The following is a 14,048-nucleotide window of genomic DNA, read 5'->3' as shown; positions in this document are numbered from 1 at the left end:
CAGTCCAAGGGACTCTCAAGAGTCTTCTCCAACACCACAGTTCAGAAGCATCGATTCTTCAGTGCTCAGCCTTCTTTATGGTCCAACTCTCACATCCATACATGACTTCTGGAAAAACCATAGCTTTGACTAGATGGATCTTTGTCGGTAAAGTAATGTCTCTGCTTTTTATTATACTATCTAGGCTGGTCGTATCTTTTCTTCCAAGGAGCAAGTGTCTTTTTAAATTTCATGGCTGCAGTCACCATCTGCAGTGATTTTGGAGCCCGAGAAAATGAAGTCTGTCACGGTTTCCATTGTTTCCCCATCTATTTGCCATGAAGCATTGGGACCAGATGTCATGATCTTAGTTTTTTGAATGTTGAGTTTTAAGCCAGCTTTTTCACTCTCCTCTTGCGCCTTCATCAAGAGCCTCTTCGCTTTCTGCCATATGGGTGGTGTCATCTGCATATCTGAGGTTATTGATGTTTCTCCTGGCAGTCTTGATTCCAGCTTGTGCTTCATCCAGCCCAGCATTTCTCATGATGTACTCTGCATGTAAGTTATATAAGTAGGGTGACAATATACAGCCTTGACGTACTCTTTTCCCAATTTGGAACCAGTCCTTTGTTCCATGTCCAGTTCTAACTATTGCTTCTGACCTGCATACAGGTTTTGCAGGAGGCAGGTAGTGTGTGCAAGTATACATGTTCACGTGTATGTGCGTGCTCCACATTCAGTCACTTACATTAACATGTTTACTGTTTACTCACTCAAGTGAACATGCTGACAAATTATTCACATGCAAACACACTCATGTACATTCACATGCACATGTTCACACATTCACTCATTAATACAGATGTGCTCACACCATCATTGCCTCACATGGACATGCTCATAGATGTATTGAAATACATAGACATAACTAGTCACACTATAGTAAATTCACCCCATGCAAACTTGCACAAAAATCACTCAATCACATGAAAATTGAGTCACACAGGTTCCTGAATATATAAACTCAGGTGCTCCCAGACATTCACCTTCACATGCACATTAGCACTCTCATAGTCAGGAACATGCTCACATGGATGCTCTCCTACATACATGTGCACATCCTCCACCAAGTACAAATATTCCCTCATAAAGAAAATACACCCATGTGTTTTTCCATTCGGATGCTCACATTTCACTCATGCAAGAATACTCCACGTGTTACCTAGTTTGCATCAGGAAACATGATGCACATTCACTGACTCACAGGGAAGTGCTAATAACATCCATACACATGGCTGCAAATCCAGGTACACACTTGAACACACACAAACGGCATTTCAACACTCAAACATTGCTTTAACCTACTCTGATATGTACAAGCTCATATGTTCACCCTCGTGATTAGTACTACTCACACGTGCAGACACTGGCACATTCACTCACATAAGCATACTCAGATCTCATTCACATGAATATTATCACACACTCACTCACGTGCATCAGTTCAGTTCAGTTCAGTTCAGTCTCTCAGTCGTGTCCGACTCTTTGCGACCCCATGAATCACAGCACGCCAGGCCTCCCTGTCCATCACCGTCTCCCGGAGTTCACTCAGACTCATGTCCATCGAGTCCGTGATGCTATCCAGCCATCCCATCCTCGGTCGTCCCCTTCTCCTACTGCCCCCAATCACAGGATTGAAAACTCACTCACACTCATGAGATTTGTGTACCCACAACGGCACACTCATTTACACATGCAGGCCAACAGTGACACAATGAAGAACATGCCCAGGTATTCATTTGCACACAAACAATAAAGCTCACTCGGAAACTCACAAATTCAGTCACATAAATACACTTACATTCACTGACACACATATATGTGCCTTTCCACAAATACAACCATATAGTAATAAGATTACACAGAAAAACATAAACATGCCAACATGTGTGTTCATGCTCACAAATACCTTCATACAGACGAGCACACACATATTCACTCCAGCAATAATTTACTCTCAATGGACTGCTCTTACCTATGAACAGGCTCAAATACACACTGACACTGTCACATTTATGCTCACATGCAAAAATGTTCAAACAAAAATATCCAAATAACAAAAACGCTGAAAACATGCTCAAAACATTTACTTACCAAAAACGCTCACTCATTAGCTCCCACCAACGTGATGAAAATCTCACTCACATGCCAGCACACATTCAGATTGTTGATCTGAAACCTCATGAGGTCCCTGGATGAAATTTGAAACTCACTCCCATGTATGAAGGGCAAGAAGATACCAGAGCAAGAGGCAGAGCACTCCAAGTGGGTGGGTGGCAATCTTTTTTTTTAGCTCTAGAAGGGAAATTTCTTTTTTTTTTAATATATGTGTGTATGTATGTGTATATATATATATAAAATTGGAGGCTAATTACTTTACAAGATTGTGGTGGTTTTTGCCATACATTCACATGAATCAGCCATGGATGTACCTGTGTTATTAGCAAGAGAACTTACATATAAGGCTTGTGTTGAGTGGCCACAAGACAAGTAGATCTCCACGCCTGCCTGTCAGAATCTTACGTTTATATGGGAGATTTAATGGGGCTGAGCCAAATGTCTTTTGCATATGATCTCAACAGCACATTCCGCTTTTCAAGGCTGTGTCTTTAAAACAGGACCTAGTTTGGGAACTGTGGGCAGAACATACATTCCAAGGATGAGGAGCGGGTGAGGAGACTCTGATTGCCGAGACGCTGATTGCCAAGGCTCAGCTCTTGGGTCAACCAGTAGTCATGTCTTCTTTAGAGGTACCATTTCACGCCAGGCAGAATGGCTGCGATCCAAAAGTCTACAAGCAATAAATGCTGGAGAGGGTGTAGAGAAAAGGGAACCCTCTTACACTGTTGGTGGGAATGCAAACTAGTACAGCCACTATGGAGAAGAGTGTGGAGAGTCCTTAAAAAACTGGAAATAGAACTGCCTTATGACCCAGCAAACCCACTGCTGGGCTTACACACTGAGGAGACTGGAATTGAAAGAGACACGTGTACCCCATTGTTCATCGCAGTGCTGTTTATAATAGCCAGGACATGGAAGCAACCTAGATGTCCATCAGCAGATGAGTGGATAAGAAAGCTGTGGTACATATACACAATGGAGTATTACTCAGCCATTAAAAAGAATACATTTGAATCAGTTCTGATGAGGTGGATGAAACTGGAGCCTATTATACAGAGTGAAGTAAGCCAGAAAGAAAAACACCAATACAGTATACTAACGCATATATATGGAATTTAGGAAGATGGCAATGACGACCCTGTATGCGAGACAGCAACAGAGACACAGATGTATAGAACAGTCTTTTGGACTCTGTGGGAGAGGGCGAGGGTGGGATGATCTGGGAGAATGGCATTGAAACATGTGCATTATCATATGTGAAACGAATCACCAGTCCAGGTTCGATGCATGATACTGGATGCTTGGGGCTGGTGCACTGAGACAACCCAGAGGGATGGTACAGGGAGGGAAGAGGGAGGGGGGTTCAGGATGGGGAACATGTGTATACCTGTGGCAGATTCATGTTGATGTATGGCAAAACCAATACCATATTGTAAAGTAACTAACCTCCAATTAAAATAAATAAATTTATATTTAAAAAATTTTTTTTCAGTATTTCTATTTGACTATGCCAGGTCTTTGTTTTGACACATGGGATCTTCAGTCTTCACTGCGGCATGCAGGACCTTTTTAGTTACAGTGTGAGGGACCTTTAGTTGTGGCATGTCATCTCCTAGTTGTGGCACGTCGGATCTAGTTCCTTGACCAGAGATTGAGCCTGGGCCCCCTGCATTGGGAATGTGGCATCTTAGCCGCTGGACCACCAGAGAAGTCCCTGTCATATCTTCCTGATGATCTTCTCCAACATTCCATCCGTCATGACTGATTCTTACAATCGTATACATCCCCCTCTTCTGCCATGTGCCCTGAGCCATTAACAAGGGGTTTTATGAGCATGGAAATAGTTCATTTGGTGGCTGTCTAGCTGCATTGGAGGCAGATACCCCAATAATAATATAAGCATATGCAAGAGAAGAGACAGATTATGATTCCTGATGAATAACCTTTTTTTCCCCCACCAAGAGCTCCATAATCTGAACCACTGAAAGTAAGTCCCCTAAGCAGGGGGTTGGATCACTCAAGGTGTTCACTTGTGTGAATTAATAAGGATGATGCATTAGTAGACTCATCAGGTATGAACGTGTAACATTCTGTTACCCAGCAGTTGTATTGATTCCTTCGGCAGGCCCTTGAGCAGACTTGCTGAAGGAAGGTGTTTCCATCAGAGTTCATTGTGTGACCAGACACTGGAGCAGCAGTAGTCTAAAGATGAAAAGACAGATATTTAGTAGGGACTTGTGTGGAAAGTCTTCCCCTCACATAAAAATTACACTTCTGGCCTAATCCTTAGATGTTAATGGTTAATACGGCTGTTGCATTAGGAGCTTGGCAGGGTTGTTTATACCATATATATTGGCTGGGGAAGGCAGCACTGTCAGGCATATGGAGATGAACTGTGGGCGGGATATGCTAGGCCAGGACTCCCACCTTTTCCCCTCTCAGTGGTGTCTATTCCATTCCAAGCATAGCACATGTCCTCAGGTCTGGCTCTCAGAGGTGATTTGAGCAGTTCCTCCTCACTCAGGGTTGCAGAGGAACTCATCCTTCCTGGTAGAATGTCTTATTGCAAATTCCAGTAGATGATGCCTTTCCCAGGTGTGATGTGGCTTCGTGTTCCCAGCATCATAGTATGTTGATCCTGTTGGAAATGCTCTCAAAATGGTGTCACGGGAATAGAACAGATGATCAAAAATGGCTCAGCAAGGTATTCTTTACTTCTGCAGAAGGGCGCTTTGCAGACAAAAGGTCTGGGAGCAAGCACACTGAGTGGGAGGTCTAATCGGGTTTTATCCCTAAGATGCGGGTTCCCTCCCCTGGCTCTTCATAGGCTGAGGACCAGAGTCACAATCCTCCCAGGATGTCACCTAAGATTTTTTATTTGTTGATGGGGTCATGAGTAATACTTGCAAGCTCTTGAGTGGAGGACTGTTTTACCCACCCCTTTAGTTCTCTGAACATATGCAGGGTAAAAACCCGTGAAATTGCCCTACCAAACTGTTTTTATGAGGAAGGGGAAAGAAAAAAGGACTAGCAGCAAGCTGCCATTTTTAGAAACCTTATTCACAAGCTGGGGGTGTGTGTGTGTGTGTGTGTGTGTGTGTGTGTGTGTGTATAAAATGTGTGCTTAAAATGAATATGGATTATTTCTCTATTTCTCATATCTTCCCTTTTGGTAGAAAAGACTGTATTTTCCTACAGTCCACAGTGAGAAGAGTGCAATCTCAGTCATATTCCATGACTTCCGTACCTTCATGATACTGGGTGTCTTGGTAGAGGTCCCCAGTCTGGATTATGGGGCAGTCAGCATCATTCAAATGTATTAAAGCTCGAGGCAGTACTTTAGTCTACCTCCTTTTCCTTTCTATCACCCATGCTCCTTAGGGGAGACAGAACCTCCATTTACTCTCATGTTCTTTTGTGCAAGCTGGTATACCATGATATTTGAAATGTCATCCTTGGTCACTGTCCATTTGACTAGTGTATCTATACATAGTCCTCTGCGCTTCTAATTCCCTAATGATGACCTCCTTTTTGTGTGTGGTGACTGGAGAAAGTCTAAATTAGGCCAGACACAGTGTGCACCCAAACCAAGACATTTAGAACCCTCACTCGGAGGAAGGGGGCCGATACAATAATTTTGCTCTCAGTGATTCACCAGTGGGGAGCGCCAGTGAATGGACTCATGCTCCTTTGGCAGTTGCCTTGGGCCTTGTTTAGAACACACAGCAACTGCATTAACCAAGTCATTTTGTTTCAAGGGCGTTCTAGCAACCTTGGCTATGTGCCATCCCCTTCGAACACTATGGCGGCCACTCTTTCTATGCTGTATCTACCGAAGGGCAGATTGCTAAGGCTTGTACCCGGGCTAGGGCATGAGCTTCCTGCTGCCAGGGGGTATCAGTGCCTCATGATCTGGTACATGGAAATCAGTGACAACTGACTCAGGTTCTGGCAAGCAAACCCAAATGTCTTTCTATATATTCTAACCCCCAATGGGCTTATTCATAATTATCCACCCATATGCTGCCCACTGTCCAAGCCATAGGGTTAATGCCTTTAGAACTGCAGAATTGTCAGTGCAAAGTGTTAACAGTCAGAACTGATGAGTGATTACCAGTGAAATCACTCTGCGTTCATCCCCATGGCTGCCGCAGTTCATTCCTGTTTCTATCCAGATGATGTCAGTGTTGGGCTGAATAGTGGCTGCTGTCCCTAAGACCAACTTCCCAGACACCTGGGTTAAACCGATCTGTACCTGATGTCCTCATGGGCTGCCAGAGGAATACGAGTGGGGGAAATTGGAGGATTGACGTATTTTATAAGGCCTAGTAGCACCTGCATTTTTAGACAGTGGGCCGGCATACAGGATGCGCCTCTGCTGCAAATAGGCAACCATTTAGTCAAAGTGGGGGTTTAAGCTATGGCAGATGTGGGTCAATAGAACATGTTCTCAATCTCCCCTTGATAGGAAGGCAAATTCTTGCTATAGAATGCTGTTCCTTAAAACTGTCTGGTCATATCTAATTTGTGTGCATTCTCAGATATTCCAGTCAGAGCCTTGGTAATATACCCAATGTTTCCAATTGTGTCCTGTTACAGGAGAACAGATTATTATTGGATTTATACAAAGAAATATATGACCATAAAAATCAGAATACTCACAGAACACTCCAAAACCTGGAGGGATCAGATAGGGAGGAAAAAGTAAATGTTTCATCTTTACTCACAAATGTATATGTTAGCAAATTGCTCACAGCTTAAGAGAAAAGAGAAAAAGTTTCCTTAAATTTGGAAAACCAAAACACAAAAGAACTAACAATGTTTCAAACAGAAAGTCAAAATTATGATCATCCTCAGTACTTCACTCAGTCCCATGAAATTTATGGAGAAAGACCAACACTAAAAAGACAAAACAAACAAAGAACAACAACAAAAAACTGCCCTTTTTAACTGATGAAGGAAAATTAAGTTTTAGTTTTACATAAGTACACTATAGATATTAAAGCCTATTTTTCTTTCATGTAGAAGCCTTAGTGAAGTTCAATCGTGTATTCAATCTAGATCATGTAAATAACGCTACACTCTCAAGGCTGCATTTTTGACATGGCTCCTAGTATGGGAACTGTGGGCCACATCTACATTCCAAGGACAGGGGAGGTAGCGAGGAGCCTCTCATTGCCTGAGTCCAGCTCACCTGTCCACCAGTGGTCACATCCTCTCAGAAAGCTCCAACACAGATACACTCAGCTGGACCCTGACACATTGACTCCTTCACACAAATGTGCTCAAATGCTCATAAATTGACTGAGTTCAGTTCAGTTCAGTTCAGTTGCTCAGTCATGTCCGACTCTGCGACCCCATGAATCGCAGCACGCCAGGCCTCCCTGTCCATCACCAACTCCTGGAGTTCACTCAAACCCACGTCCATCGAGTCTGTGATGCCATCCAGCCATTTCATCCTCTGTCGTCCCCTTTTCCTCCTGCCCGCAGTCCCTCCCAGCATCAGAGTCTTTTCCAGTGAGTCAGCTCTTCGCATGAGGTGGCCAAAGTTCTGGAGTTTCAGCTTGAGCATCATTCCTTCCAAAGAACACCCAGGGCTGATCTCCTTTAGAATGGACTGGTTGGATCTCCTTGCAGTCCATGGGACTCTCAAGAGTCTTCTCCAACACCACAGTTCAAAAACATCAATTCTTAAGTGCTCAGCTTTCTTCACAGTCTGACTCTCACATATACGTATGGCCAATTCATGTTCATGTATGGCAAAACCCATCATGATATTGTAATTATCCTTCAATTAACTAATTTAAAAAATAAAAAACCATTGAATGTACTCCCACATATATGCTCACAAATAACCTTACTCAAATATAGTCACACATAAACAAGATCACACAAAAACACACTTACCCAACTACTCAGTATTATGCTAATATGCATTCACATGCCTACAAATTCATTTATACAGGTGAACACACTTAAATATTCATTTTAAGCACACACATTTACACCTAAGAAAACACTCTCACCCATGGACATGTGCACACATACAATGTCACACAGAAATATGTTGACATACATACACATTCTTGCACCCTAACTAAACACACAAATTTGAATTTGCCCTCAAATTCAAATTAAAAACACATGCATTCACATGTGTGCACCTACACATTCATTGTTTCACATAAACATGCTGGTGTGTGTGTGTGTGTGTGTGTGTGTGTGTGTGTGTGTGTGTGTGTGAGTCGCTCAGTCGTGTCCGACTCTTTGTGACCCCATGGACTGTAACTGTAGCTGCCAGGCTCTTCTGTCCGTGGGTATTCACCAGGCCAGAATGCTGGAGTGGGTTGCCATGGCCCCCTCCAGGGGATCCTGACCCAGGTATCGAACCCAGATCTGCCACATTGCAGGTGGATTCTTTACCATCTGAGCCACCAGGGAAACCCAAGAATCCTGGAGTGGGTAGCCTATCCCTTCTCCAGGGGACCTTCCCAACCCAGGAATCGAACCAGGATCTCCTGCATTGCAGGCAGATTCTCTACCAGCTGAGCTACCAGGGAAGCCAAAACATGCTGAAATAGTCACTCAATTTCATGACCTCACTCACAAGTTTACTCACAAAGGGACTCAGAGATAAACAGTCAGATGCTTCCAGATGTTTCCACTCACACTTTCACTTACACATTCTTAAAATCCAGAACATGCTTATATACATGTATACACAAGCATGTTTCCATCCACCATCAAGCTCAGACATTAGCTCACAGAAGAAATTTGCTCACATGTACTCACATTCTCATATTATCTCACATAAATATGCACATACTAGCTCACAGCTGAGAACCTGACACACATTCTCTCATTCACATGAACATAACTTTATTGTCAATAGATAATTATGCCACATGGAGTTTAGGCAAGGAACTTTGTTTAAGACTACTGTAAAAGGGGACAGAGACTGTTGCAACAGCGAACATAACCTCAACTCCATATACACGAGAGACAGATGAAAATTTATCGCCAACAGGGTGGTTGAAGGAGGTAGTGACTGGGAAATTAGTAACAGGAGTTTAGGTATTGTGTTGGCTAATTTTAGATGTCAGCTTGCTTGTAAAGCATTTCCTGGTGTGTCTGTAAGCAGGATTCTGGAAGAGATTAGCATATGAATTGGTAGACTGAGTAAAGAAAATTGCCCTCATCAATGCAAGTGGGCATCATCCAATCCCTTGAGGGCCTGAATAGAACAGATAGTCAGAGGAAGGATGAGTTTGCTCTTTGCCTGAACTGAGACATCCATATTACTCTACTCTGTTCTAAGACATCGGCATGCCTCGTCTTAGGCCTTTGCACTTAGACCAGAATTTGCACCATCTGCCCTCTGATTCTCAGGCTTTTAGCCTTGAACTGGGTCCAGGGTTTGTCAGGCCTTCTGACTTAGACTGAATTATACCACCGACTTTCTTGGTTTCTCAGCTTGCAGACAGCAGATTGCGTGATATCTCATCCTCCATAATTGCATGAGCCAATTTCTATAATAAATCTCTTCATGTATCTGTATGCTCGTGCTCATGCTCAGTTGCCAAGTCGTGCCTGACTCTGCAACCCTGTGGACCTGTAACCCTCCAGAATCCTCTGTCCATGGGATTTCCCAGACAAGAATACTGGAGTGTGTTGCCATTACCTTCTCCAGGGGATCTTCCCAACCGAGGGACTGAACCCATGTCTCCTGCGTCTCCTGCATTGGCAGGCAGATTCTTTACCACTGAGCCACCTGGGAAGCCATATCTATATCTCTATCATATCTATAGCAACATCTATATATAGTAGAGAAATAGAACTAATATATATACACACACACATATAAATGTATAGATATTAGGTATCTGACCTAGTTATCTATACCTATAGGTATAGGTACTTGATATATAAGATATGTGTATACTATCTGTTTCTTGTTGATCTTGTTTCTGTGGAGAACCCTGACTACCACAAGTGTCAAGGGAGGCTGGGAGTGGAACTTGATTAGATATCAAGAGGGGGATGAAAAACTCAGATACGAAGTATGGGGGGATCCTGAGCAGGGAGGATCTTTGCTAAAACTGGGCTCGGCAGCTTGGCAGGTAGGATCAAGCTTCAGGTAGAGTGAAGAAGAGGACTCAGAACGGCCTAAGGTTTGGTTAAGGAGGGAGTTATTTTCAGTTCCTCCCCTTCTTCAAGGGAAGAAGAGGCATTCTTTTTCCTGGGAACAGTACGAGTCCATGTCTCACTCAGTCACCTTCTGTTCACTAAACAACAGCTGAAGGGTCTGCTGATATTTGGTAGTAGAAGATATCTGCTGGATCCTGCAAGGAATCAGTCATTTAATGAGGGAGGTTTCTAAGGAAACCAAAAAGAAAGATTAAGATTTATAGTGGACTATTAATATTTAGACACAGTTTCTGAGTCCAGAAGGATAACCAATTGAAAACATTTCTAGATGTTGTGCTTGAAGCATGTTTAGATGGTGGAGTGAGGAGATGGCAGTGGTCATCTGATAGATTTCCTAGTTTGCAGTGAATGTTTTCTATGAAGCGTAGACATCAGAGGTTTTGGTAAGATCATCCACAATCATGATTATTTCCTGGAGCAGAGCATGGGAGATAAAGTGAAATTTCCTGAGTGGCCCACATAGCAGCAGTTTCAGGCATGAGGATCATACATAATCTGCTGCAATGATGAGTCCTTTGAAATTTATATCAAGTTGTCTAGCTTCAGCTCATAGGACTTCTTTTGATCCTGTGAAGACAAAGCGTAGACTTCCAATACGAATCTGGGCAGTCAGCTTTGTGTTCTCAACGATGTCAAATCAGGAGAGCTGGAAAAAATTTGGAAACAGTAGTTTGAGGAGTTGCAGCCAGATATTGAAGCAAACTGGAAGACCTGAGAATTTAGTAAGGACTGACAAAATATATGAGATAGCAGAAGCCAGTCCGATTTAGATGTAGGTAAGATAAACACGTAGTTTACAACGAAGTGCAAAATAGCTCAAAGACCAGAATCTCATACCTTACAAGGCTGTGGTTTCTTTTTAAAAACAAAATTTCAACAGTCACTTCCTTTTTGGCCAAAGATACTCAAAGTAAGATTATTCTTGTTTATAAAATGTCTGATCTCACTAGATTTGGCTTGCTTATTTGCACAACTTCAGCAAGAATGATAATTGACCACAGAGGCCTTTTTAGTTTGCTTTGCTGGAACTTTTCATAAGGAATCTTAGATTGGCCTTTGAAAAGCCTCTCAAGGCTAGGAAGCCATGCCAAGAACTCACCACCAGAATTCACATGCAGATTTAGGTCAATTAATCTCTTCTTGAAGTCCTCACAGTATCCTAAGTTTGCTAGGCCTGCCAGGTGGTGACCTCTCCTACTCAGCTCTAAGACTGAGAAAGCTATAATCCAGGTAGGAGGCCCATTTGCCCAAGAGGACTGTGTAAGCATTGGCTTCATAAAATCACCTTTAATTTCTTTAACTGTCTGATCATATCTGATTATATGTATTGTTTTCAAATATGATAGTCCACTCAAAGCTTATATAATCAAATCAATACAGAAGAAAGATTCATATGGAACCTATACCGTTCATTGAATTCCTATGAAAATGAGAATACTTAATAAGAATATTCAAACTCTAGAGTGATCAGGCAGGGAAAAGAAGATAAATACTTCACTTCCATTTACAGAAGTATGATTTACTAAACGATTATGAATCTTAGATAGCTGAGGTTAGAAGAGAGAGTTGTTTTCCAGGGAATAGAACATTAAGGCATCAGCAGTAGTCCAAGCAAAAGCTGTAATCATGCCTAATGTGTTCACTCAACCCCATGTAATTCTTGTTCTCTTTGATCTTGGATTAGCCATCTCATGAACTTATCAGCTTCTCCAGGAGAATTCAGGAAATCCTGACTTGGTCTAGTGGTGTGGTCTCAAAGTTGTTTAAGCAATGCCATTAAGAGTTCTGTGCCACAAGAGTACCTGGCAGAGTCCTTTTGGGACTCCAGGATAGTCTCATTTTGTTGAAGATAGTTAGTCTGGCATGTAGCTGATTGCAAGGGTTTTCAGGGAAGCATCAAGGTAAAATAACTATGGATGACAAAAGATGAAAATCATTGGTCTGTATTTCTACTTTTGTGGCAGTACCATACTGTCTTGATGACTGTAGCCTTGTAGTATAATCTGAAGTCAGGAAGGTTGATTCCTCCAGCTCCATTCTTCTTTTCAAGACTCCTTTGGATATTTGGGGTCTTTTGTGTTTCCATATGAATTGTGAACATTTTTGTTCTAGTTCTGTGAAAAATGCCATTGGTGACTATTTACAATAGCTAGAACATGGAAGCAACCTAGATGTTCATTGACAGATGAATGGATAAAGAGGTTGTGGTACATACACACAATGGAATATTACTCAGCCATAAAAAGGAACACATTATAGTCAGTGCTAACGAGGTGGATGAACCTGGAACCTCTTATAAAGAGTGACGTAAGTCAGAAAGAGAAAGATAAATATCATATTCTAAGGCATATATACGGAATCTAGAAAAACGGTACTGAAGAATTAATTTACAGGGCAGCAATGGAGAAACAGACATAGAGAATAGACTCATGGACATGCGGAGAGGGGAAGAGAGGGTGAGATGTATGGAAAGAGTAACATGGAAACTTACATTACCAAATGTAAAATAGATAGCCAATGGGAATTAGCTGTATGGCTCAGGACACTCAAACAGGGGCTCTGTATCAACCTAGAGGGGTGGGATGGGGAGGGAGATGGGAGGGAGGTTCAAAAGGGAGGGGATATATGTATCCCTATGGCTGATTCATGTTGAGGTTTGACAGAAAAGAGCAAAATTCTATAAAGCAATTATCCTTCAATAAAAGATAAATAAATTTTTTTAAAAAGATGAAAATCGCCTTGGTAAAAGATGGGATGGATGTTCATTATACAATGATCATTATACAAAGTGATGCAATTGACAACGACATTTAGTTGTTTCTGTGGCATACAAGATTCTAAAATGGTAACTGGAATTGCAGCTGATAACATTATGCCAGTGTTGTCTAATTATAAGGCAAAGCAGCACCAAGATACATCATGAACAACAAAGACATTGACATTTCTAGGAAGTTAATATAATTTCTAAAGTATTTATATTAACATTGTACCCATAGAAGTATAAACTAGAAAAGGTTAAGCATCTCTTAGTATTTGAGAATGCTTCCTATGCAACTCAGCTTATCAAATAAATCTCACTATTATAACATCTCTCATTTACAAGGTGAAGGAACAGGCTCTTCGTGATTTTCCAGAGGCCTTCTGGGAAATATCAAAGTCAGTTTGAGATCAAGCAGATTTCATTTAGAATTTGATTTTGGAAAGACAGACTTTCACAAGTTGTTAGAAGTGTCAAAAGATTCATACAATTTGCTAAATAGATTCATGGGTCATGGACTTCCCTGGCGGTTGGATGGTTAAGACTCTGCCTTCTGATGCAGGAAACAGAGATTTGAGCCCTGGTCAAAGAAGTAGGATCCCACACGTGATGTGGAAAAACAAATGATGCTGGAAGACTTGAATGTGTGTGTGTGTGTGTGTGTGTGTGTGTGTGTGTGTGTGTGTGTGTGTGTGTGTGTGTGCGCACGCATGCACAGGCATGCACACATGCTCAGTTGTGTCCGACTCTTTGCGACCCCGTGGACTGTAGCCCGCCAGGCTCTTCTGTGCATGGAATTTTCCAAGCAAGAATACTGGAGTGTGTTGCCATTTCCTCCTCCAGCAGATCTTCCTGACCCAGGGATCAAACCCGCATCTCCTGCATTGGCAGGAGGATTCTTTGCCACTTGAGTCTCCTGGGA

This window comes from Budorcas taxicolor, chromosome X, assembly GCF_023091745.1.
Source record: "Budorcas taxicolor isolate Tak-1 chromosome X, Takin1.1, whole genome shotgun sequence".
Lineage (NCBI taxonomy): Eukaryota > Metazoa > Chordata > Mammalia > Artiodactyla > Bovidae > Budorcas > Budorcas taxicolor.
This window is presented reverse-complemented; position numbering follows the sequence as displayed.